Source organism: Cydia fagiglandana, chromosome 25, assembly GCF_963556715.1.
Source record: "Cydia fagiglandana chromosome 25, ilCydFagi1.1, whole genome shotgun sequence".
In the NCBI taxonomy this organism is placed as follows: Eukaryota; Metazoa; Arthropoda; class Insecta; order Lepidoptera; family Tortricidae; genus Cydia; species Cydia fagiglandana.
In genome coordinates this window covers 891,691-917,324 of record NC_085956.1, presented here as the reverse complement: position 1 = coordinate 917,324, position 25,634 = coordinate 891,691, and the positions used below count along the sequence as shown (strand labels likewise).

Below are 25,634 nucleotides of genomic sequence, written 5' to 3'. Positions count from 1 at the left end.
CCGCGCCACTCAACCTCAAGCCACAGTTAAATCTGAGGCGCCGCCATTCAACGACTTGTTATGACTGTCCGTCTCCCGGCTCCCCGCCACCATAGAGACTGGGAGCCAGACAATGCCACTCTAGGGGATATGCAAATATTCAGAAAATGTATGAATTTTAATACAACATAAACATCAAATAACTAAAAGTCAAAAAACGTACTTTAGATTCGAAAAATCACGTTGCGTCCTCTCACACAACCTAATAGCACGTGGCGACCGTTTCGACTGAATGCGCTGACTGAGTGAAGGGGGCACCACTGTCTATCACTTAATAGCAGCGGAGTGGTATTTTGTCTATTAGATAAAGCTACAGAGCAATAGTTACTTTCCACCCGCAGTTACTTTTGTCCCCGCTCTCCCCTACATTTCACTTGAAGAAGCATGCAATTTTTTCTTAGTAGCTAGGTAGTATAACTAAATATATACAAACTGAAGCTAAGCTAAGGTAAGTTATATAATAATAACATAATCGGAATACACATATGATTTTAATGAAATTGTCATTGAATTGATTTGTGCCTTATCGAAAGCCCTATTGATTAGAGTAGTACCTAAATAACGTTTTTCATTTGACGACTTTTGTATTTATTCGGTTTATTTAGTTCGAGTATCTAATGAATTCGATTATTTAGTTAATTTACATTTAAGTACGTCACATGTGACATGAACAGACAAGGAGAATAAGATAAAATATATTGTTTTGTCTTCCTTCTTTCAATGGAACTTTTTTAGAGTTTCTCTTCCTCAAAGGAGGCTAGTGGTTAAGACGAAACTCAAAATACTCTCATTTGCATCTTAAAAAAAACAGGATGGGTCACTGACCTGTCCCGGTAAAGTGAGGTAGTGTGCGTGACGCGTGCTTGTGTGTGAAATGGGGTAATTTGACAGAATCTGAAAATTTTCCCCGGGCATACCTCACCTTAAACGAGTCTTCAGGGTTTTCAGTTTTTACAGGAATTTACCCAAATGGTCTAGCTACCTTCCGAACTATTTTCGCCTACGTTAATGCGTGTATGATTATATTGATTAATGTTATGAAAGTGAAGGAAGCTGAAAACTTCCCCATTATTTTTAGGGATCCGTATCCAAAGGGTAAAAACGGGACCCTATTACTAAGACTCCACCGTCTGTCTGTCACCAGGCTGTATCTCATGAACCGTGATAGCTAGATTTGAAATTTTCACAGATGACGTATTTCTTTCTGTTGCCGCTATAACTGCCGAATCCGACACAAGAGCAGCCGATACAACGGAGTCACGCCGTTTTGTCGACTAAATAGTGTTAAGTTTTAAGTTTATAAAATACATTATGTATGTTAGTCTGTAAGGTTTTTTTTTTTTTATTATTATGAATGGGCTTACTCATGGCCACAGACTAGCCGAGGCGTAGACGTGGCCTACAATGGAGCGAGCTCGCCCAGAAGGTGCCTGTTCACTCTTGATTTGAAGGTTGCCGGGTTATAAGAACACGGAAATATAGACGCCGGCAAGGAATTCCATTCCTTGGCAGTGCGCATAAGGAAAGTAGAAGCAAAGCGCTTCGTGCGAATTGGTGGAATATCTACCAAGTAAGGATGGAAACCGGCCGTGCGTCTAAAAGTCCGATGGTAGAATGGGGACGGTGGAATAAGCTCGTGTAGCTCTTGGGCACACTCCCCGAAGTGCAACCTGTAGAATACCGACAGGCTGGCGACTTTTCGCCGATGGGCCAAAGACTGAAGCTTAGCCGTTAGCTTCTTGTCGCCAATCATCCTCCTGGCTCTGCGCTCCACTGAGTCCAAAGCGGCGAGTTGGTATTTAGCTGAGCCATCCCACAGGTGGCTGCAATACTCCATACACGACCGGACTTGAGCTTTGTAAAGTGTTAGAAGCTGTCCAGGTGTGAAGTATCGCTTCACCTTATTTAGGACGCCCAGCTTTCTGGCCGCAGTTTGTGCTTTAGACTCAATGAAGCTGCCGAAGCTGAGGACTGAACTCAGCTCCATGCCGAGGAGTTCCAGGCTGTCGGCAATAGGTACAGATGCACCCCGGAAAGAAGGAGTCAGGTCGAATGGACTCCGTTAGTCTGTAAGGTATTTGTAATATGGGCCTTGTTGCCTGAATTAAATTTCTAAATAAAATAAATAACAAATACTAAACAGTGCTAGTCCGAATCGCACTTGTCCGGTTTTTATAATTTGTTTTAAAAACAATCCAAGGTTAAATGTAATTAATAAAATATGAAGCCGTAACGAAAGTGTGCCGCGACTTTAAACGGAGGAGGAAAGTTAAAAACTTACCCCAACAAGTCCAACAACGCTTACGGGATCGATGCTGAAAGAATACGCAACTTATGGACTTATTACGTATACCTTTGAAATTGCTATCCGCCGGATCTCAACTCAATAGTTCGTATTTTTTGGCATAAGAAATAAGGTAAACAATCATGATGTGTCTTTTAACTGAAAAACACATTTAAAAAATAAATTACGGCAAATATGTATGTAACAATTAAGAATCTGATACGATCATTTATATTCTTCTGCTTTTATAAGTAATACTTTTAGATTTTTAAAAAGCGTTTTTCAATTAAAAGACATGGTAAGATCGCTTACCTTCTTTCAAGTTCTTTCTAATACTAAAAAAACGAACTATAGGCAGGGAAGGTCTGTTGGATTTTGATGATCCCCTACTTGGACCCACATTCCAAACTATGCCATTTGGTTTCAAACTGAGCCCGCTGAGTCTATTTCACACCTACATTACATTTGATGTCGTAGAAAGTGTATGAAGGTTTGCAAAACAACAACTGCTTCAAAAGCTTCAAGAGAAATATAAGTGCTATATTTAATACTATGTAAAGTCGCCATCAGATATATCGGAGCGGTCAAGGTGCTCACAAATATCTGAACACGCCTCTATTGTCAAGGCGAGAGAGTGCGTGTTCAGATATTGTGAACACCTTGGCCGCTCCGTTATATTTGATGGCGACTGTACTAAATAAAAAAGAGTAATGTCGATAGGTAAGTCCATTAATTGTGAATGGTGCAACTGGCACTTAATGTTAAGGTACTCGTTGTATTCCATGTGATATAGATTGAAAGAGACAGACGCTGTCTGTCTGTGCCATTATAAAGCATCGATAACCGCGACCATCATAGACCTCTAGGTGGCAAGTCTACTGAGGCTTTTAGTAACAGAATTTTAACCAATTTTACGAAGTTAAAAATTAGTTTTGTGGCAGTGCTTATGGATAAACTCTTTCATAGCAATGGCCTTTAGCGATACGTGTTTAACAATAGGGGACTCGGCAGAGCAAAGTTTTAAACGGCCAAGTTGGGGCCTATGCAAGTTCGGGCGTGCATGTTTTATGAACTTGCCCGTCTCACGTACGTTTTTAGACTTGGCCGGGCTTTTCGGGCTTAGGAAAAGTCAGTGTTTTAGAGAATACTTTTATGTACAAAGCCGACGATACTAAATAGATGGCTCTCTGTCTCGGAGTAATTAACAATGGAGCCGCCATTAACAGGCGTTCCCCTCTGTCGAAAATAGGCGGCCAATGGTCAACCACATGTCAACCTATGTATGAACTGACGTTTATCTGACATGACGTACCTATACATTTGATGTGCCCCTCCCCCGCAAAAAACGGCAGACTATTTTGTACCGAAAATTTTAGACATGGCGTCTCCGTTGGTTATATCCTCTAAGCTCTCTGTGCTTTTCACCATGCCTGGGATAACTCGGGGCATCTATACGGAAGTGATGTAGCAGAATATTTTATCGACAAAAAACATATCGAAGTTACTGCAGGCGTGTCTCACTCCGCGATTTCGTCGCTTTGCTACAGGTAGGTAGCTAAAAGTACATCCGTTCCACCCCAATTTTGGGGTTTACCATAAGCCGCGCGTGGCGCTGTCGCCACCTAGCGGCCATATCTGTCCTGATCGTAACAGACGCGTTTTGTTAGAGAGTGAGTCTTCTGCTGTACCTTGTACTATTATTTATTCTCTGGTTACTGTCAACATCTAAATGTTATTCGACATAAATAAATATTACTTAATTTCTGCTCATTTTTAAATAAAAAAGAAATAAATTAAAACGTGTATTTATATGTTTATTATAATATAGTTAATATTTTTACAATCAATATTTTTTCCATATTCGCGCGCCAGGGTTCGAACCCGCGACCCCCTTGGAAGCGAAGCTTACTACACCGTAACCATGTCCGATGGCCGTTCGTCAGTAAATCGTCTCGACAGTGTCTGTGGAATATCGAGCGAGACGCGTCTCGAGAACAGTACTTATATGTTATATCTAAGCGAAGGCAGTGGTCACAAATATGTGAATGCTTTCGTTTCAGTGTCGCCAGATCATCAGACATTTTTCGTGACTTTTGGCCAGTCGACGTCAGAGATATGTGTACACTTTTTCACCTTACTTCTTTGTAATAAGGCGAATAATGTTAACGTATCATTGATGTAGACTGGCCCTCGTCTGTGAGATGTACGACAATGTGCGTGACTTATGATTTATTACAAGCTTTTATTTACTTTCACCTGACCGTTGTCTGTCTGTCTGTCTGTGTGTAATCAAATCTTGCAAGTTAAATTTGATCCACTTCCCGGTTTCCGATTGAGATGAAATTTTGCATACATACGTAAGTCGGGTGACAATGCAATATTATGGTGTCATGGAGCTGATCTGATGATGGAGACCGGAGGTGGCCATAGGAACTCTGTGATAAAACAACGAAACCTAATTTTGTTTGGGGTTTTTAGAATTGTCTCGATGAGTATTAGTTGCCAGTGGAAAGGAAAGTACAGTCAGCGATAAAAGCTTGTACCAAACATGAATTTTTTGTCAAAACCTTATTTTAAATTGCAAGGACAACAATGTGATATTTGCAATATAAATGTGACTATAGAGCGCTGGCAACACGGTTATTAGCAATATTAATTTACTCGTATTTTGTTTTTAGGGTTCTGTACCTCAAAAGGAATAAACGGAACCCTTATAGGATCACTCGTGCGTCTGTCTGTCTGTCACAGCCTATTTTTTCGGAAACTACTGGACCAATTAAGTTGAAATTTGGTACACATATGTAAATTAGTGACCCAAAGATGGACATGTTTTTTTATACTTTTAAAATACATAGGTTCGAAGTTATTCAAGAAAGTAGCCAAAAAAGACCATCCTCCCCCTTTATCACCGGAACTACTGGATCTCAAAAATTTTGAAAAAAATACACAAAATAGTTCTTTACCTATAGATGTCAGGAAAACCTATTAGAAATGTGTAGTCAAGCGTGAGTCGGACTTATGTACGGAACCCTAGAAACGCGAGTCCGGCTCGCACTTGGCCGGTTTTTAGTATTTGTTGTTACAGCGGCAACAGAAACCATCATCTGTGAAAATTTCAACTGTCTAGCTATCACGGTTCATGAGATAGAGCCTGTTGACAGACAGACGGACAGCGGTGTCTTAGTAATAGGGTCCCGTGTTTACCCTTTGGCAGGCGTGGCTCACTCCGCGATTTCGTCGCTTTGCTAGAGGTAGTTAAAAGTCCATCCGTTCGACCCCAATTTTGGGGTTTGCCATAAGCCGCGCGTGGCGCTGTCGCCACCTAGCGGCCATATCTGTGCTGATCGTGACAGACGCGTTTTGTTAGAGAATGAGTCTTCTGTACTTAGTACTATTATTTATTCTGTGCCTTTGGGTACGGAACCCTAACAATAGATTGTTAACTACACAATTAGGCAGCAGGACTGACCCAAATATACCAGGAAAACATAGCTTAGAACAAATAAAGCAACTACTATAATAAAAGTCAAGCAAGTTCCCTTTCTAATATAGCCGTCTGTCCTGTTCCCGCGCGCCGCGTGCGAGCGGGAGGGAGGACAAGTTGTTTCATTAGACTTGTGCAAGTTTTGGGGCTTGGTGGACTAGCTTTTGCGTGCGAGTTCGCTTGCATTTATATGTAAACACTGTAGTGCTGTTTTTTGGTAGTCATAAATTATTAACCTGAGTTAATTAAGAGTCTCACGAACACGCCGCCAAAAAGCCGCTTCCATACATTCGAAGTTACACTCCCATTTGTAACGGCATGCTTTAATTGAATTTACTTTATACCTTATTATACCTACATGTATTCTGTTAAAATAGCCGCGACATGTCGATATTCTGTATTTCGCTAAGATCCCCACGTCACAGGCTCAGCCTAGTGTGGGGATCACTGTACTGCCTCTCTTGTAATATCAATTTATGAAATAAATATATTTTGAATTTGAATATACATATAAATATATCTAGGAAATATGTAGATTTGATTTTGGAGAAAATTGATCGGAGAAAAAAATCAAATACCTACAACTCTATTCCGATATTTCCGATTGAAAAATTATTCACCCAAATTTAATCGAACTTATAATAGTAAAGATCCGAAGAAGTCATATAATAATCCTTTATTTCAGACAGTAAATAGCATTATTTCTACAGTTTTTGCGTTTTTTTTTCTGTCTGTGTGCCATTTATTGGCAAAAGGCCTCCTCCAACCTTCTCCATTCCTCTCTATCCTTGGCAACTCTCGTCCATGTGGTTCCTGCTGTGGCTTTGATGTCGTCCACCCATCTTCTAAATGGTCTACCTCTTTTCCTTTTCATATGGCCTGTGAACCAGTTCATTATCGACCGAAGAAGTCATACTTGCTATTAAAACTCTACCTGTCAACATTACAGTCAATACAACAATCTTTTCTCCAAAGCTCCTCAAATTCATCATCATCATCTCAGCCTATATACGTCCCACTGCTGGGCACAGACCTCCTCTCGAGCGCGAGAGGGCTTGGGCTATAATCCCCACGCTAGCCCAATGCGGATTGGGGACTTCACAACTTCACATACACCTTTGAATTTCTTCGCAGATGTATGCAGGTTTCCTCACGATGTTTTCCTTCACCGAAAAGCGACTGGTAAATATCAAATGATATTTCGTACATAAGTTCCGAAAAACTCATTGGTACGAGCCGGGGTTTGAACCCGCGACCTCCGGATTGCAAGTCGCACGCTCTTACCGCTAGGCCACCAGCGCTTCCGCGAGAATTATCACTTCATTATCAATGATCATACAAGATCATAGTATAATAGATAATATTTAGTTCATTATTATTAATTCCCACTATCTCTACATCGCTTAAAACTTATCAATCTTATCAATTATGACCACATATTACGTTTTCCACTCACACGCACACACTCGGAAAACAGAAAACACCCCATACACCCACCTCTGTCGCACACCGCGCCCTCTCGCTCACAAAACGGGGGGGAGAAGTCTGGCAACGTCGCGCGCGCCGCGCAAAACGTACTAAGTGTAAATCCACAATTATTGAGATACGTCGTTCTTGCCAAGTTTTGTTTTTAAAACTTTTTAATTCTGAAGTCACTTTAGTATGAATGATTAATTTATTTGGATACAACTTTTTGCAAAGTTTAGTTTTGTTTAGTAAAATGTCGTATTGTTATATGGAAGCGTAGTTAACATGTATTAGTGTGGTTTTAAAGTGTTTTAACGTATGAATAGTGATGCTAAGTTTGAAAGTCGTTTTCGTTTTATTTAAAGGGGCCCACTGATTAACAGTCCGCCGGACGGTATCGGCCTGTCAGTTAGAACAAACTTTTGACAGATCCGAATAACTGACAGGCCGATGCCGTCCGTCGGACTGTTAATCAGTGGGCCCCTTAATTTAGTGGGATTATTTCAACGAATTGTTGTGATAGTGGTTTCAGGAATCAGTGGGAGTACCTATTTGTATGATTTGTTATTGTTCGGTTTCGCTTTATCCATAATAATAGCATTATAAATTAAATATATGAATGCTTTTTTTTGTTATTATTGCAATTCTTCAAGTTTCTTTAGTGTTATGGATATGTATTAAATGAAATAGGCACACTGAGAGAAAAGTACAACAAAAACACACTTAGAATTACAAAAATAAACTTAATCCGGGGACAAGGAGAGTTAACTAATAGGAACAAATTGACTTATGCAATTTCTATAAGTTCTTGCAATTTCTATTATCTGTTTGTTGAAATTATATTTGGGATTACTGAGCTGTTTGTAGAAATAAATAAACTTTACAGAAATAGTGAAACGTCCATAATTATTACTAAAACTTCATCTTTTTCCCCCAGTACAGAACTGTTTTTTAATTCCTGGTGATGATTTTTCTCTCAGTGCAATATTATTTATTTTAATTTGTGAGCCCAGTATTATGTCACATTGCAGACTGCAGAGCAAAACTGAGAGACGTCGCTTAAAAATAATATAAAATAAACTTTTTCTGACCCCAACTAAACTTTATCTGCCCTAAAATTTCTAATCTTACAAAAAAAACGGACTATAGAGTCGGACGGAGCTAAATCTGCATGGCATTTGCAACGGCAAAGTGTGGCCATGTTATTATTAATGTGAAATTTCTATGAAAATATGACGTTACTAATGACACGCCCTCACTTGTGTTCGAATCGGTGCAAAGTAAGTTTAGACGAACTCTAAGCTGTTATTAGAAGCCAGACATACTTAATGATATTAAAAGCATACGTTAGAAAATTGAATATAAAGCAATCTAATCTCATTAAAATAACAAAAACTGAACTCTTAACCAGCGCAAACACATGAGTACACTTGAGAGGAAAGAAAACTGATCGACGATTCTTTAAATAACCATACAAAATGACCAGTTTTCAAAGAACTCGTGTACAATATCAAGCCCAACTCTTTCGTGTATCCATTTCGTATAATTTTACGCGACCGTAATTTGGTTTTTACGAGCGCCCCGGCCGCATCACTTTCGGACATTATAAACTCATTGTGGAATAAATAGGACGGTGTAAAACTGTTGTGTTTATCTTGGCTTGACCAGAAACTTCATCTAGATTCTATCTGACAGTTGTCAAATAGTACGAAGTTATCGTCCCATCATAACTGTTCTGTTTATCTTGACTTGACCAGAAACTTCATCTAGATTCTATCTGACAGTTGTCAAATAGTACGAAGTTATCGTCCCATCATAACTGTTCTGTTTATCTTGACTTGACCAGAAACTTCATCTAGATTCTATCTGACAGTTGTCAAATAGTACGAAGTTATCGTCCCATCATAACTGTTCTGTTTATCTTGACTTGACCAGAAACTTCATCTAGATTATATCTGACAGTTGTCAAATAGTACGAAGTTATCGTCCCATCATAACTGTTCTGTTTATCTTGACTTCACCAGAAACTTCATCTAGATTCTATCTGACAGTTGTCAAATAGTACGAAGTTATCGTCCCATCATAACTGTTCTGTTTATCTTGACTTCACCAGAAACTTCATCTAGATTCTATCTGACAGTTGTCAAATAGTACGAAGTTATCGTCCCATCATAACTGTTCTGTTTGTCTTGACTTGACCAGAAACTTCATCTAGATTCTATCTGACAGTTGTCAAATAGTACAAAGTTTTCGTCCCATCATAACTGTTGTGTTTGTCTTGACTTGACCAGAAACTTCATCTAGATTCTATCTGACTGTTGTCAAATAGTACGAAGTTATCGTCCCATCATAACTGTTCTGTTTATCTTGACTTGACCAGAAACTTCATCTAGATTCTATCTGACTGTTGTCAAATAGTACGAAGTTATCGTCCCATCATAACTGTTCTGTTTATCTTGACTTGACCAGAAACTTCATCTAGATTCTATCTGACAGTTGTCAAATAGTACAAAGTTTTCGTCCCATCAAAACTGTTGTGTTTATCTTGACTTGACCAGAAACTTCATCTAGATTCTATCTGACAGTTGTCAAATGGTACGAAGTTTTCGTCCCATCAAAGCTTAGAGCATTTACTAACGTCTCCACATCATGGCTGTCATTTTCCCTACGAAACAGTCTACCGATTTTTGCGGGGAAGGGGATTTCAAATGTATTGCTATTTCTACATGATTTGTACGTAACGTACAAATAGCCATGTCAGTCCATACAAAAGTTTGCACAATTGTGCAAGTTTTTCGGCAGACGGTAAGCTTTTGAAGGCGACTCCAGTTATTAAATACTCTAAGCATTTAAGTTTACAGTTTTCCCACGCCGTCGCTTGTTTTTCTCCGACCACGCAATTCATACATATTTCAGAAAAAGGTCACTTCTGTAGACAAAACGATAAGAGTTAACGTCCCAGCTACATACATATGTACCTATCATGTTTTTCTTATTTGCATCTCAAGTGCTTGGGAAACGTATCCCGCCTGAAAGGGCTCAGCGGAAAAACTAACTTTGGATTCTCTTAAATTTGCGATTTACAGGAACGAGTTAAGCATTACAACTTACAACAAAATATGTATGAGCCAGTCGCTGTACTCGGTGTCATACATCACATACGTGCCTAACACGCCCAAACATTGAAACACATTGAAATCATTAAAACATTTGTGTACATGCGTCACACTGATAAGATAAGCTGGAAATCTGATACGGTCAAAGATACATTTATAATTGTCAGTGGATACCGAATATGAAGATAAATGTCATTAGGAAATCGGTCAAAACAACCAATGCAGAGAAGTCACAAATATGTATACCTACGAGTTTTATAATATTGGCATACGAGAAAGCGAATCGCCTGATGATGATGATCCTTCCGACCGATTTCGGCAATGGCGACCACTTCGACTTCTAGTTAGCTCGGCGCTCGTGCGCCCGAAGATGGCTGACGTAGCCGATCTTTGACGTAGGCGAACTTATCGCTTTGAGAGATCTCTTCCAGTTAACTTTTGAGTAGAAGAGAGGAGAGTGAAAAGAGGGAGGGAGGGAGGGAGGGGGTAGGAATGGGAGCAGGCTGGCGTGTTTTCAGCTGCCAAACGGTACGCAATTACCGTCGCCCAGAGGGGTTTGCAATTGCGTTGCCGGAATTTAAGATGGAATTACGCTCTTTTCTTGAAGATTTGAAGGCCGTATCGGTCCGCATTAGGGTTTCTGCTCGAGAATTCCCGAGGCGAGAAATCTCGAGAAATTTGTCCTAAGTCGAGACGGGAAAAAAATATTCAATGCCTCGAGAACTCGAGAAATAAATCTCTTGTGATATTTAAGTAAAAAGAAAACGTGTGTAGCACATGATGTGTCTATAATGTATTTCTTTAGGTAGTTAAATAAATATGAACAATGTTTTTTTTTACATTTTCAGGTAGGAACCTACTTAAATCATTTATTACCTACCAACCAAATAAAAAATTACCTTGATCCGTCCCCTATCGTTCTAGCTATAACATATGCTATAGCTATAGATCTCACCTACGATTCCTACGAGTCTGATTTGTAAAAAAGCGAAAAAAATTAAATAATATGATGTTTTTTGGAGCTTTCAAAATTTCTCGAGATACTCGAGAAATTCGAGAAATCTTGGTCGAGAATTCCCGTGCCTCGAGAAATTAAAAAGGTCGATAAACCAGAAACCCTAGTCCGCATATACACTGTGCGAGGTTGGAAGTTCACACTTTTCAGTTATTGCCTTCTTGAACCTTAGAAAATGTCATAAAAACCCGTCGAAAACATTGTTTACCCAAGATAATACGGACACTTTCAATTTGCTTGGTCAATTAAATTAAGCTTCTCCTCAAAACTACACAATAACAAATTGTCTTTACTTAACAATGAAGAATTCTGCGCGCGCGCATGACTCACTGCGCTTCCGAATAACCGCGTGTTTACTTCCGAAGGATTTAGGCGTAGATCACTGAAATGAACGCTTTTAATACGAAATATTTGACGTCAATATCCGAGTAGAAGTACTGTCTTCATCATAACCCATAACAGCTTCATATATTAAGTTCGCCTTTGTACCGACAGCCCCTAAGAGCATGTTTTACGAGTATAACCCCCGATGCAAAGAGAGAGGTGTTGTATTGTAAAGTGTCATTCCATGGAACTTGCTAACAATGTAAACAAAAGTCCCTAGTAATTTCATTATTTTTTGACTGTTTCAAATTCAATATGGCGGTTTGTTTACATAGTTAGCAAGTTCCATAAAATGACACTTTATGTTTGACACCAATGTCTTTCTGTGTTTGTCTTTGTCTATCTGTGGCATCGTAGCTCTCCAACGGATGGACTGATTTCAATGCGGTTTTCTTTTACGTGACAGAGAGTGTCCTTGTGGTGGTTCTTAGCTAGGTTTGGTATACAGTTATATGTATATAAATACTTATATGTAGACAAAAAATCCATAACTCTGGAATAATTATTTGTGATAAACACAATGCCCAGGATTTAAAACCCAGGACCTCCTGCTTCGCAAGCAGGGTCACTACCGACGAGGTTAGGAAGCCGTTAACAGTTTTGATTTGTCCTTTCTCATCGTCACCTGACAACTGATAAAAGGCCCGTATAAAGGGCCCGTGAAGGAATATTCCTTGAATAGGATGTAAACATTACCCAACTCGGCAATCGCGTGCTATTGACAGCTCTGATATAATAGTAAAACAATATCGGAGGACTAACGGACTGTATCAGAAAATCTAACATTTATGTAACTAAATCAATACTTTTGTCACAAAAAACCGACTTGTCAATTACAAAATAGTGTGCCATCGTTTTATGGTCTTCGTTAACAGTTCCAAAATTTCAGTGTCTCTTGAATTTGTCTGATCAACCTTCAAGATAGATGTACATATCTATATGATTAACTTCTATGTACTTTCAATTTTATCTCAATAAGTAATCAACTAATCACATTTAGATTATTAGAGTCTGAATGCATTATCGTGTTAGAAATGTTAGAATACCTACAGCGTAAAAGGATAGTAGAAATTTCGTATCTGCCTCTATCTCTCGGATCTGCAAGAGCGATAGAGAGACAGATAAAAATTTTTAATTTTTCGTAGGCTTCAGTTGCCATACGGACATGACGCCAAAGTCTGCGATACATATTATAATCGTATTTATTGACAAGTCGCAGATACTTTAACGAATTGAAATTTTAAGTAGGTTTATAACAGTTGTAAGTATTAAATTTAATCAAATTTCTATTGATACTTTAACCTCGTAAGGCCCAAGCTATTTTTAGGACGTTTATCATATCTACCCAACGGCCTAATTTTAGGTACTTATAATAGCGGCCCAGACCTTCTACTTGCTATAAAATCTGAAATTGGCATATTATTAGCTGAAGGAAGGATTAAGGATCGGTACGTGTCAGAAGTGAATGACCTAATTTTAGGACTCTGGGCCGCTAATTGATAAATTAATATAGTTTCTTGGGCCGGAAGGACTACATTTCTCAGTCCTAAAAATAGGACGTTGGGCCTTACGAGGTTAAAGCAAAGTATTCTATTAGAAATCTTGATATTTCATTTGCATATTTTCCTACTTATGTCACTGCGGTCAAGTTCATCATTTATAACTAATATCGACGCAAAAGAAAGCGTTCTATTAAACTTATTTCCAATTCACAGTACACTTTTTGTCCTAAAAAGCTTACGTAAAACGAATTTCATAAAACGTGAATGAAATACGGCCGAAGGATGAACGCCTAAGCCACTGAAATTTAAGAAAAAAAAAGTTGCGTTCAGAAACTTTAACCTCATTATAGTAACGTTCGCGTTCTTGAGCGCGCATTTAGCGGCGGAGCGGCAACGTCGCGCGGCGCGGGGCTGCCAGAGCGGGGAGAGCTTTTATTTACCCCACAATGGGGTAATTTCTCGGAACCTCAGAAATTTATCGGGACAGTGGAAACTGTGAAGTGCTTAAAATTAAGAGTGTAAATAGGTATGTATTCTTGTGAAAATAATTCCTATTACCAAATATATATAAATGCGGCTATGAAAATGATATATGGGTTAAATATTGTGCAATAATGAAAAAATGCAAAATTTCTGTAGGTTAGTTTACTAAATTATAAGTAACAAAAAGTCAGTATATTACGATAAGACGTGTTGTGAAATGTTATTGGTTTGAATATGGGGCACGGCGGTGATACAAGAACAGCGATAAATCACGTTTTTTTACTTAACAAGTCCATTGTTTACTATTAACGTAAAACAAGTTTCATCCAACTTATCTAAAATGTAAGTAGTTCATTGCTAAAAATGTAGAGACTTCCAGAGTTACTATTTATTAAATATTTGTAATACTAGCCCTTTAATTTTAATAATTTTATCGGCAGCTGTCTAATCAAACTATAGATTAAATAATATAATTAATAAATGATCCTACTCTTGTAAATATACTATCTAAACATAGGGTGATTCGTCGATTACTGGCCACTGTTTAATAACTAGCCACCTGTTTTATATAGAGTCCTATACTTGACTGTGGATGCTCTAATCTAATTCGTTGCGTTTTGTTTTATTAAATGAAAGTAACTCTAACATGCGATACGAATGATACGATAAAACTATAAACAAATGCTCGCATAGATAGAGTCTAGTTAGACACTATTATATGCTAACTTTATAGATTGTAGTTGTACCGACTTGAACAAAACAAAGAGTGGGAGTGCATGACATTGCTACACTTCGATATTGCAAATTCCATGCAGAGTTATATCGATATTAAACTTTCGTGAGACATATTTTAAATTGTTTATACGACAACGGTTTCACTCACTTGAATTTTTAGTCGCTATTGGCGACATGTTTCGGGCCCGTCGGGGGTCCTTCCTCAGGCTCGAGTGCTCGCGGCGGCTGCAACTCGTGCACTCAGTGCAGAGTTATATCAGTTATATGGCTCGACTTTAAAACATTTTTTTTTCAAGTTGACGAATATTCTAGGGTAACCAATCCCCCGTCTGGCAACACAGCGAGTGAGCGGCAGTCGGCCTCAGGCGTGCGCACCGCTCGCTCGCGTCGCCCGCGCCCAACGAACGTACAAAGTTTCTGTGATGTAACTAAACGTTATCAAACTGTTTATACCTAAACCACTACAGTTCTGTTGTCCTAGTGTTTACGTTTCGTTTCTGATTCAGTGTGCAGTGAGGACGGTGATTTGAATTTCGAATTGTGATGAGTGTAAGTTTTTCAGCCAGCAAGAGTGTTTCGGAAATTAAAAAAAAATCGACCAACAAGAAGAGTGTTTTTAAAATTTAAACGTTCCGGTTTACGTATTTTTGCTACTTTGTTGTCTTTTAGCTTTTTTTAATTAGTTATAATTTTCTTAAATATTTTTCTTTTGTTGTTTATAAACATCTTTGTTCTCTATTACGGATTGCTAGTGCATATTTTGGTATTGGCAGTGGTTTTTTGTGCAAAAAGTGAGTTTTCTTTGTGGCAGTGCACGCTTGCCACAATGGATACGCATAGGCGAGCGTTAGAAAAAAAAAAAACGTTTTGTATGACCATTGTTGGTGGCTCTATAATCTTCGAAACTAGGTGAATGCTTTCATATTAGTTTCATACATTCTTTAGAAACAGGGCTTGTAAGTGATAATGCTTAATTTTTAGGAAAGTTATATGTATTTATTTTTCTTCTAAAACAATGACGTGAATTGCATAAAAAATTATAGCGCGTACTTGAAACTGAAAAATCTAAAATTTAAAAATATGCCTTAAAATATTATGTTGACTGGAGTACAGGTCAACTTCAGTTAAAGGTATTAGCTTATTAGATGGCTGCATTGAAGCCAAGACGCTCTACATATTATTAACAAGGCAACCTTAATGTATACTGTAAAATTGACTCTCCCATACGATATCAAATCAAAATTCTTCTTCTTTCCCCTGCCCTTATGTGGGGTCGGCACAACATGTTTTTCTCTTCCATTCTCCTCTGTCTTTCGTGTCCTCAGCACTCACTCCTTTCTTTCTCCTATCCTCTTTCACACAATCCATCCATCGTTTTTTGGGTCTACCATACGCTCTCCGTCCATCAACATTCATCCCTAACATTCTTTTGCCTATATGGCATAATATTAAATCAAAATTAGCCGGCCAAAATAATGTATAGGAGAATAAATTTTGTTTTCGCGATTTCGGGATTGGTCCCATAGTAAAAGTTGCTCAGTATGACCTATATATTCACACCGTAAATTATTGCAGGTGACTAAATTTACACCCTGTATATTTTTACTTTTAAATTGATAATTCTAAACTAGATGCACTTTTAACTCTTACTAAGATTCTTAGAGTAAGGACTAAGTGTTGGCATAGTAGGTATCAAGTGCATTTTTTAAATTAAAGATATTAACTATAGCTCGTTTTTTTAGCATTAGAAATAAGGTAATCAATCTTGATGTGTCTTTTAATTGAAAAACACATTTTAAAAATAAGTTACGACAAATATGTATGTAACATTTATGAGTCTAATACGATCATTTATATTCTTCTGCTTTCATAAGTAATAGTTTTTGATTTTTAAAAAGCGTTTTTCAATTAAAAGACATGTTTAAGATCGCTTACCTTCTTGCAAGTTGTTTCTAATGCTAAAAAAAATGAACTGTAAAGTAAGGGAAACTGTATGAGAAAAGTCCTACGTAAATATTTTAAACTTAATATTATTTATGAATTAGCTTTATTTTTAGTATTATCATTTATTTTAGTTTTTAATATCTTTAAGGATCTCTAACCGTTGATTTTCCCTACAAGTGTCCACCTTCTCCCATAGTTCCTCTTACCCCACCTGACCTTACCTGTATCTGTTTCGAAATTACCCCAACACACTTTACTAGTCCAGTTTTAGTTATTATAACACGTCGAGTCACTCTATTGAGTTGAGATAACGTCTCGCCAACGATAATATTATTATAGAATAATATAATATTATAACATGTGACTAAAACTTATGCAATATGTTTGAAAACGGCTTCTGTAATGTTCAAGTGCGTGTCAGAATCATGTGACGGTTTCAGGAAAAGGTACCATGCGTCTGTTTTAGATAAAAGGTACTAGTGATAAGTTAGTATCTTTGCGTAAACTTCTCTTCATCTTCTCATGTAAACGTTGTTGAAGAGGCAAAGTCAAATGAGAGCTATTTACTACTTTAATAAATAGTACAGCATAGATACCTACAAATTAACGTTAAAATAGGTTATCAAATACTTGAAAATAGTTCGCGTAATTTGGGGGTCGAAGTCGAAAATCGAGGTCTGGATAACGGGGCCGGGGTCCTACTGTAACTTTTTTTTAGGGTTCCGTACCCAAAGGGTAAAACGGGACCCTATTACTAAGACTGCTGTCCGTCCGTCCGTCCGTCCGTCTGTCACCAGGCTGTATCTCACGAACCGTGATAGCTACAGTTGAAATTTTCACAGATGATGTATTTCTGTTGCCGCTATAACAACAAATACTAAAAACAGAATAAAATAAAGATTTAAGTGGGGCTCCCATACAAGAAACGTGATATTTTGACCGAAGTTAAGCAACGTCGGGCGGGGTCAGTACTTGGAGGGTGACCGTTTTATTTTTGCCTTTTTTTACATTATGGTACGGAACCCTTCGTGCGCGAGTCCGACTCCCACTTGCCCGGTTTTTTTACTAGCCTATTATGGTGTCCCACTGCTGGGCAAAGGCCTCTCCCTCCCTACTGTATATAACTAGAGAGAAAAATTTACCATTCCTGGGGTCCGATTGTCATTTTGACTAGGCTCCGGTACAATTTCGCGGCAGCTCATAATATGTATTAACCATATATCTTGGGAAAGAAATAGACCATTCCTGGCCTCGGCCAGAAACGTGCCCGTTAGTCAGTAATGAATAGTACGTCGTTACTGCATTATATATGAGTCCAGGTAATTATTAAACTAAATAATTGTAGGTCTGTCTGCGCGTGCCGGATGATTATTTCATCGAAGTTGGTCTTTTAATTGTCATACAAGAGGTTTCATTATTAATATATACTAAGCTCGAAGGCTACGTTTCCACCAGAGAGGTGCGAAGACGCGTAGTGAGGGATGTGTTTATTAAGAACCGGTTGAAATCATCCAGTATATAGAGCTGCGCTGAGCGCGAACATGAATTGATTCTATTGGTTCGCAAACACATCCCTCGCTACACATCGTCGCACATCTCTGGTGGAAACGCAACCTAATAAATCAATTTTGTATTAAAAACAAAAAATTCTGGCACGTCTGCAAACGATACCATAATAATTAGAAACAAAGAAAAGGTGAAAAAACTGTCTTATATTTTCGAAATCAATAAGTACCTATGCACATTTTTTGTCATTTTACCTAAAAACTCAGGTCGCATAGTTTATAAACATTTACATCGTCTCGAACAATAGTTTTGCTTCTAAAGAGGTCTCGAACAATAATTTTGCATCTAAAAATACATGAAATAACAGGTTAATAGACACCGATTTAATCCAATAGTTAGATACATTACATGTCATTATAAAGACCTTCATTAAATTGTAATTGTATTGGCAATGCGACTGGGGCACTAGGGCATTCCTCTTTTTAGTTTAATTAGGCTTAAGACGAAAGTGGACGACCGCCCGCCCCGAAACCGGTTTTTCATACAAACGTAGTCCGCATTTTCCTCTCTGGATATTAACATTATTGAAAATATTTTGACACAATTTGATGTATGTATATCTAACACATATATGCCCGGTCGTTTGATTTTTTAATTTTAATAAGAGTTAGGAGGTTTGAAAATTTGTATGGTTTGGTTTTTTGCTCCTAAATCATAGGGCCTATTCCGTCCACTAGCGTTTTTTTCGAACAACGAACAACATTGATAATTTCGTCGACAAAACAGCGATTGCTTTTAGTTTCAGCAATCAAATCATTTTTTTTCCTACGATAGTAAATCAATACGCTCGTGGACAGAATAGTCCCTATGACGGAATTAGCCACATTGACCTTAATAATTTAAAAATCGGTTAAAGTCCCATTAAAAAAAATGTGTAGGTATTGGCAATGAAATTGATCATATTTGTGTTTAAATTGCAAAGGAAGCGCTCCACTTTTAAAATATAGTGTTGTCAACCTGACGCGGTGGTCCTACCCCCATGTAACTATAAAAGGGGTTACTTTCTAATAAAATCTCCCCTCCCGCTCACTCTTACAGCAAGTGTCGGGTGTTCCGTTCTGGCGCGGTCTCCCCTCGATAGTGTATGAAATCAGGTTTTAACTTGACAGGATCGGGAAGATAGCTTTTTAAACTTATTTATTGATTATTAAATAAGTTTACCACTAGCTTTTCGGTGATGGAAAACATCGTGAGGAAACCTGCATACATCTGCGAAGAAATTCAAAGGTGTATGTGAAGTCCCTAATCCGCATTGGGCTAGCGTGGGGATTATAGCCCAAACCCTCTCATGCTTGAGAGGAGGCCTGTGCCCAGCAGTGGGACGTATATAGGCTAAATTATTTATGTATATATTTATTATTAAATAAGTTATAAAACAAGTACAGGAACAAATATTAGACCATCGTCCTGGCACTTCCACATGCTGGCACTACTAAGTCTATTAACTCACATTTATAGACATATCGCCAACTTGATACAGAAGTTAAAGCCAAAGGATCTATCTTCGGACGTGTGCGTGGATATTGTGAGTGTTGCGTGTCGGCACAGAATAAATAATAGTACTAGGTACAGAAGACTCACTCTCTAACAAAACGCGTCTGTCACGAGCAGCACAGGTATGTCCGCTAGGTGGCGACAGCGCCACGCGCGGCTTATGGCAAACCCCAAAATTGGGGTTAGCTACCTGTAGCAAAGCGACGAAATCGCGGAGTGAGCCACGCCTGGTGTCGGACTATTGACAATAATTAACATTGTGTAGTGGGTGGTTTGAAAATGTGATGTCTACCCCAAACTTTTCCATACACTTTTCGTCGGGTAGTTGCACAAATCTCTGTTTTGACATTTTGCTGGGACATCAGTCAGCCGCGACCACGACCAGTGAACCCTGTGTCGAAATGTCGGCAAATAAAGGTAATTGGATCCCTCTGCTCAGAGCAAAACTGCTACAGCTGAGCATACCTGCGAGAATTGTACAAATTGTCTGCAGGTTGTTCATGGGAAGAACCATTAAAATTAGAACTGGGAATACCTTCTACCCACCTTTAACAGTTTGGCAAGGCCTCCCCCAAGGCTCCGTTCTCAGCCCTCTTTTATATAACCTTTATACATTTGATGTTGAGCAATCTGTCCTCCCCTTCTGCAACATCCTGCAATATGCCGATGACTTGGTTGTCTATACCGCAGTTCACAATTTAGATGAAGCGTCTTCTAGATTGAATGAGGCCCTGGTGTACCTCAAAGACTGGTTGGATGAGCATGGTCTTTCACTTTCACCCTCCAAATGTTGCACAGTCACTTTTACCCGCCGTCATACCATTCCTAATATTATTCTTCAATATGAAGACCAGATTATTCCCAACAGCAGCAGTGTAAAATTTCTGGGTGTTATTTTCGACTCCAAAATGACTGGCGTTCCACATTTAAAACATGTCATTGACAAGTGTGAAAAAGGCATTAATGTGCTCCGATCCCTTTCTGGGGTCTGGTGGGGTGCTCATCCGTACTGCCAAAAACTTGTTTACAATGCCTTAATTCGTAGCCAAATGGACTATGGTACATTTGTTCTAGAACCATGCAATAAAGTAGCTCTCAAGAAGTTAGATGCTATCCAAGCCAAATGTCTTCGGATAATCCTTGGTGCCATGAGATCCTCACCAAAGAATGGCATGCAGGTTGAGTGTGTGGATCCTCCTCTTTGTCTCCGCAGGCAACTCCTTGCAGACCGATATGTTTTGAGGGCATGTTCATTATCCAGCCACCCCCTCATTCCTCGCTTACAGGCTCTCTCATCTTTGATATCTGTAAATGCATATTGGACTCATAAACAAACACCAAGATTTATTAACAGCTTCAGAAAAATTGAAAACCTCCCTTCTTCACTTTATAGCACCAACAAGAATCCAATATTTGAATTTGAATATGATTGTTTAACTTTCCGCCCAAATGTAATTTTAGATTTTAATATCAATAAAAATGATCTAGGAGCTAATATTAAATTAAACAAAGAATTAGAAAAATGGCCAGATTTCTTACCAATCTACACAGATGCATCAAAATTGAACCCCAATAGCTGTGTAGGAGCAGCAATCTGGATCCCTAGATACCGCATTCTTTTATCATATAAATGCCCTTCACAGTCCTCCGTCTTCACTGGGGAATCAATCGCCTTAATGGAAGCAGTTGCATACGTCGAGTCTCACAAAATCCCCAAAGTTATCATTTTCTCTGATGCCAAAAGCTGCCTCCAAGCCGTATCTGGTAACCAGCTCAAAATGAAAATGATTTCCCCTTTCATCCTGAAACTTAAACAATTACTATACAGATGTGAAGAAATAGGCTTACAGGTAACATTAATATGGATTCCGGGTCACTGTGGGATTAACGGCAATGAGGATGCCGACATGTGGGCTAAGCAGGCCACTCTCAATGGATCGGAGACTCACAACATGGTTCTCGCATCTGACTTAATGATTAAAGCTCGCCGTGACTTAAGGGACGATTGGCAACAATTATGGGATTCCTCTAGACGACATGTAGGAAAACACTACGGAAATATACAGCCAATTATACCTCATAAACCATGGTTCTTCCGTTTTCGCTCTGCATGTAAATGGGCCACGTCTACACTTTGCCGGCTTCGTTTGGGTCACGTCTGCACTCCTGTATTCCTTGCAAAAATTAGGGTGCGGGATAGCTCTTTATGCGAGTGCGGTCTTGACGAAGGAACGACGGAACACATTTTCTTTTCTTGCAACAGACTTAACCACTCTTTATATGATATCTTACCGAAAAATATTCCGCGGCCTATCAATTTTCAAACGCTTCTGGTTCTCATGGATCCTCCCATCACTGGAATTATTCTTAAACACATTCAAGAAAATAATATAAAACTTTAACGGCTTTACTTGCTCTACTCTTTCTATAATACTTGTCATCTTATATCTATTGTCCATTTCTTATTTTTCTCCTTATGTTGGCATGCTACCTAACTGTCAAAACTATCGTCTCTCCCGCTCTTTTTCTAATAAACTGTACATATGTCATGTGTTGTCTGTGATGTCCATAACAATAAATGTTTTTGTTTTAGGTTCCCAGCACAATTCCTATCACCAAATCAAAATTATTCACCGAACATTCTTAACGTGCGTGGTACGTCTTAAAACGTCGTCATTGGCAAAATCCCTCCTGCCAATACACACAAGAGGGGAAAGCCATAAAAAAAAAAAAAAGGTAATTGGATAAATTTCGCGTTAGACCCGTCTATAAATGTGAGTTAATATGTGTTCAAAACGCGAATGTTTTAAATATTATACTACTAAGTCTGTGCAGAGTTAGATTAGTCCAACTCTAAACTATGAAAGTCGAGTATAGTCTGTCTAAGCTATTGCACCGACTTGAACAGAACCAAGTGAAGGAGTGTCATCATTAATGTCACATTTTCATAGAAATGTGACGTTATTGATGACATTGCCACACATAATCATTGCAAATGCCATGCATAGTCAGCTATTATCCGACTCCATTTGGCCTATTTGCAGAAAATAAATTTTCTATTTCATAAAACGATAGTAATATTTTTCCCTACTCCCATTACTGGCCTCCTCTATAATTACCCGCAAATTGCATCGATTTTTATTCGCAACCGCATTAAATATGCACTCTATAACTGACGTGGCGGCTTGGTATCGGCAGGCCGGGAAAGCAGGCATTACCACGTGGCCGGTAAATTACCGGTTTGGCACCTCAAGAATGGAGGTTATATGTCACTGCGGCTGACTATCGATCGGGTGGTAAGCCACTTTATGAAAATTCCCTTGCCAAGTGTCCTGCTATTGTTGCCTTTGAGTACAGTCAGCAGCAGAAGTTGCTAAGCGGGCGAGGTGGTCAAAATTACCTTGACACGCTCTTATTCTCTTAGCAAGTCGCGTCTAGATCATTTTGAACACCTGGCCCGCTTGGCAACTTCTGCTGATGACTGTACTTGAGTAGAAACTCAGTTAAACTTGGTTCAGAACCAGATAGGAATATTTGAAAAAATATAGAGAAACATGCATCCGCATAATGTAACAAGCATACAATATACTTTGAATACAATATAAATTCTGATTTTAACCTTTTTTAGGGTTCCGTACCCAAAGGGTAAAAACGGGACCCCAAGTACTAAGACTCCGCTGTCCGTCTGTATGTCACCAGGCTGTAACTCATGAACCGTAACAGCTAGACAGTTGAAATTTTCACAGATGATGTATTTCTGTTGCCGCTATAACAACAAATACTAAAAACAGAATAAAATAAATATTTAAGTGGGGCTCCCATACAACAAACGTGATTTTTTTTGCCGTTTTTTGCGTAATGGTACGAAAACGAAACCGTTCGTGCGCGAGTCCGACTCGCACTTGGCCGTTTTTTTTAAATCTGTAACACGATCCATTCTTAAAGATTACTATCACCATAATTTACATTAACGTCACTTGCAGAAAAAGTGCATTATCCCCGCCGGATGTGACGGCGGATGTCGTCGCGGGGATCGAACCCGGGACTGTTTACAAAGCTTGTGATGTTAGGAGCTTTCATCTTAAACGTAGATGGGTTATTTCATTTATGTTTATTACATATGTACTTACCGAAGCGCTGGTGGTCTAGCGGTAAGAGCGTGCGACTTTAATTTCGGAGATCGCGGGTTCAAACCCCGTTTCGGAACTTAATTTACGAAATATCAATTGATATTTGCGAGTCGCTTTTCGGTGAAGGAAAACATCGTGAGGAAACCGGACTAATCCCAATAAGACCTAGTTTCCCCTCTGGGTTGGCAGGTCAGATGGCATTCGCTTTCGTAAAAATTAGACTCGTAGAAACTAGTACTTTCGTAAACGTCAAATCATGGGATTAGTTGCCAAGCGGACCCCAGGCTCTCGTGAGCCGTGGCAAAATGCCGGGATAACGCGAGGAAGGAGAAGATGTTTCATATTTATTTATTAGTACTAACTTAAAAACCACAATCCAAAATACATTTTTAAACAATTATTAGATGTCTAGTATTACAAAACTTTAATTTATTACCTATTTTTCCACTTTAAGGTGTTGAATTTCAGAAGGAGGATTTCTTTCTTAAATGTCCAGGCTCAAGTCATTTTTATTTGCGGATAAAAACTTTTTTAGCATAAGTTAGGGTTATGCGTCTATTTCTGTGGACATTAATACAATATACAAATAAGTACTTTATCCTTTTGCGTATGTTAAAACCTTGTACTTTATTAAAGCATGATGTCTAAGAAAAAATTATCAAAATGGTTAACTTATACTCTGTATCTTTAGGTATTCAAATAAAAGTAAACAAACAATTTGTACATTTTCGGGTAGTTATAACATTTATTGGCTAACCGACCAATTACAAAACCGCCTGGATCATTCACTGAACGACCTGACTTTAACCTACATTATTTTGATCGTGTAATGTTTTCATCTACCCTCTTTCCTCAACTATGTAGACTGCAATTAGATCCATTTGAAGGTACACTGAGAGAAAAGTACAACAAAAATACACTTAGAATTACAAAAATAAACTTAATCCGGGGACAAGGAGAGTTAACTAATAGGAACAAATTGACTTTTGCAATTTCTATTAGTTCTTGCAATTTCTATTATCTGTTTGTTGAAATTATATTTGGGATTACTGAGCTGTTTGTAGAAATAAATAAACTTTACAGAAATAGTGAAACGTCCATAATTATTACTAAAACTTAATTTTTTCCCCCAGTACAGAACTGTTTTTTAATTCCTGGTGATGATTTTTCTCTCAGTGTAGATATTGTTTACTTTTATTTAAATGCATCAAGTTACAGAATATAGTAAACAACAAAAACCCAATGGTATCCAAAATATATTCGATCACAATTCGGCAGCACGTCCGTTCCCGGTACAATGTAAATGAGTATCTCGAACAATATCAATAGTATAAATATTCAGTGCGCGTCCGCGTCTGCGCGTGCGACGCCCTGTCTGCCGCGATTGATGAACTGTCTAATATCGATTTAGGCGAGGATTCGATCACTGATCTAAAATATTAAGATTATTGCACTATACTGGATGTAAGACAAATAGTGGTGCTCCGTTTAAGGGCAATATCTGGGAGACCGAGCTTTGCTCGGAAAACATATAAAAACTCAAAAATGCGCGTTTTCCCAGAGACACGACCTAAGTAGCTAGATCGATTTATAGCCCCCGATTAAGAGCCGTTTGCGAGATCCCCGAATTATATAAATAATTAAATATACAAGAATTGCTCGTATATATTGCACTATGCAGTATGTAACAAAAATAGAAGAAGAAGAATAATACATTAAATGCCGGAATTTGCCAGCAATTCAAGAAATATTGCAATAATATCTGAAAAAATATGCTCAAATTTAATGCGCTGGCAATCAACTCTGTATTGCCAAATTTAAAATCATTTTGTGTTACTGAACTATAAGAAATAATGTAGAATGATGAAATACATAAAACATTTCCAACAAGCAAAGCCACGTGTCCCGGCCCTCCCATAAAATTATACCAATTTGTTGTCTATTTATTATCTTTTCACGCCCTTAGAAACAATCCTGTAAAATATAACGAA

General features: G+C 38.4%; 1 protein-coding gene across 10 annotated transcripts in view; it reads left to right on the top strand.

Moving 5' to 3' along the window:
- Positions 1-25,634, top strand: part of LOC134677009 (protein daughterless) — a 175,908-nt gene that overhangs the window by 100,586 nt on the left and 49,688 nt on the right. For 3 of the 10 annotated variants that reach the window (XM_063535408.1, XM_063535410.1, XM_063535411.1), the window contains exon 1: positions 14,845-14,933. The exons of 2 other annotated variants lie outside the window; for them this stretch is intronic. The gene's annotated coding sequence lies outside the window, so the exon portion shown is untranslated. Of the gene's footprint in view, positions 1-14,843; positions 15,059-25,634 lie in introns of those variants that run through there. 5 more of the 10 variants (XM_063535409.1, XM_063535406.1, XM_063535412.1 and 2 more) reach the window with 3 other exon arrangements.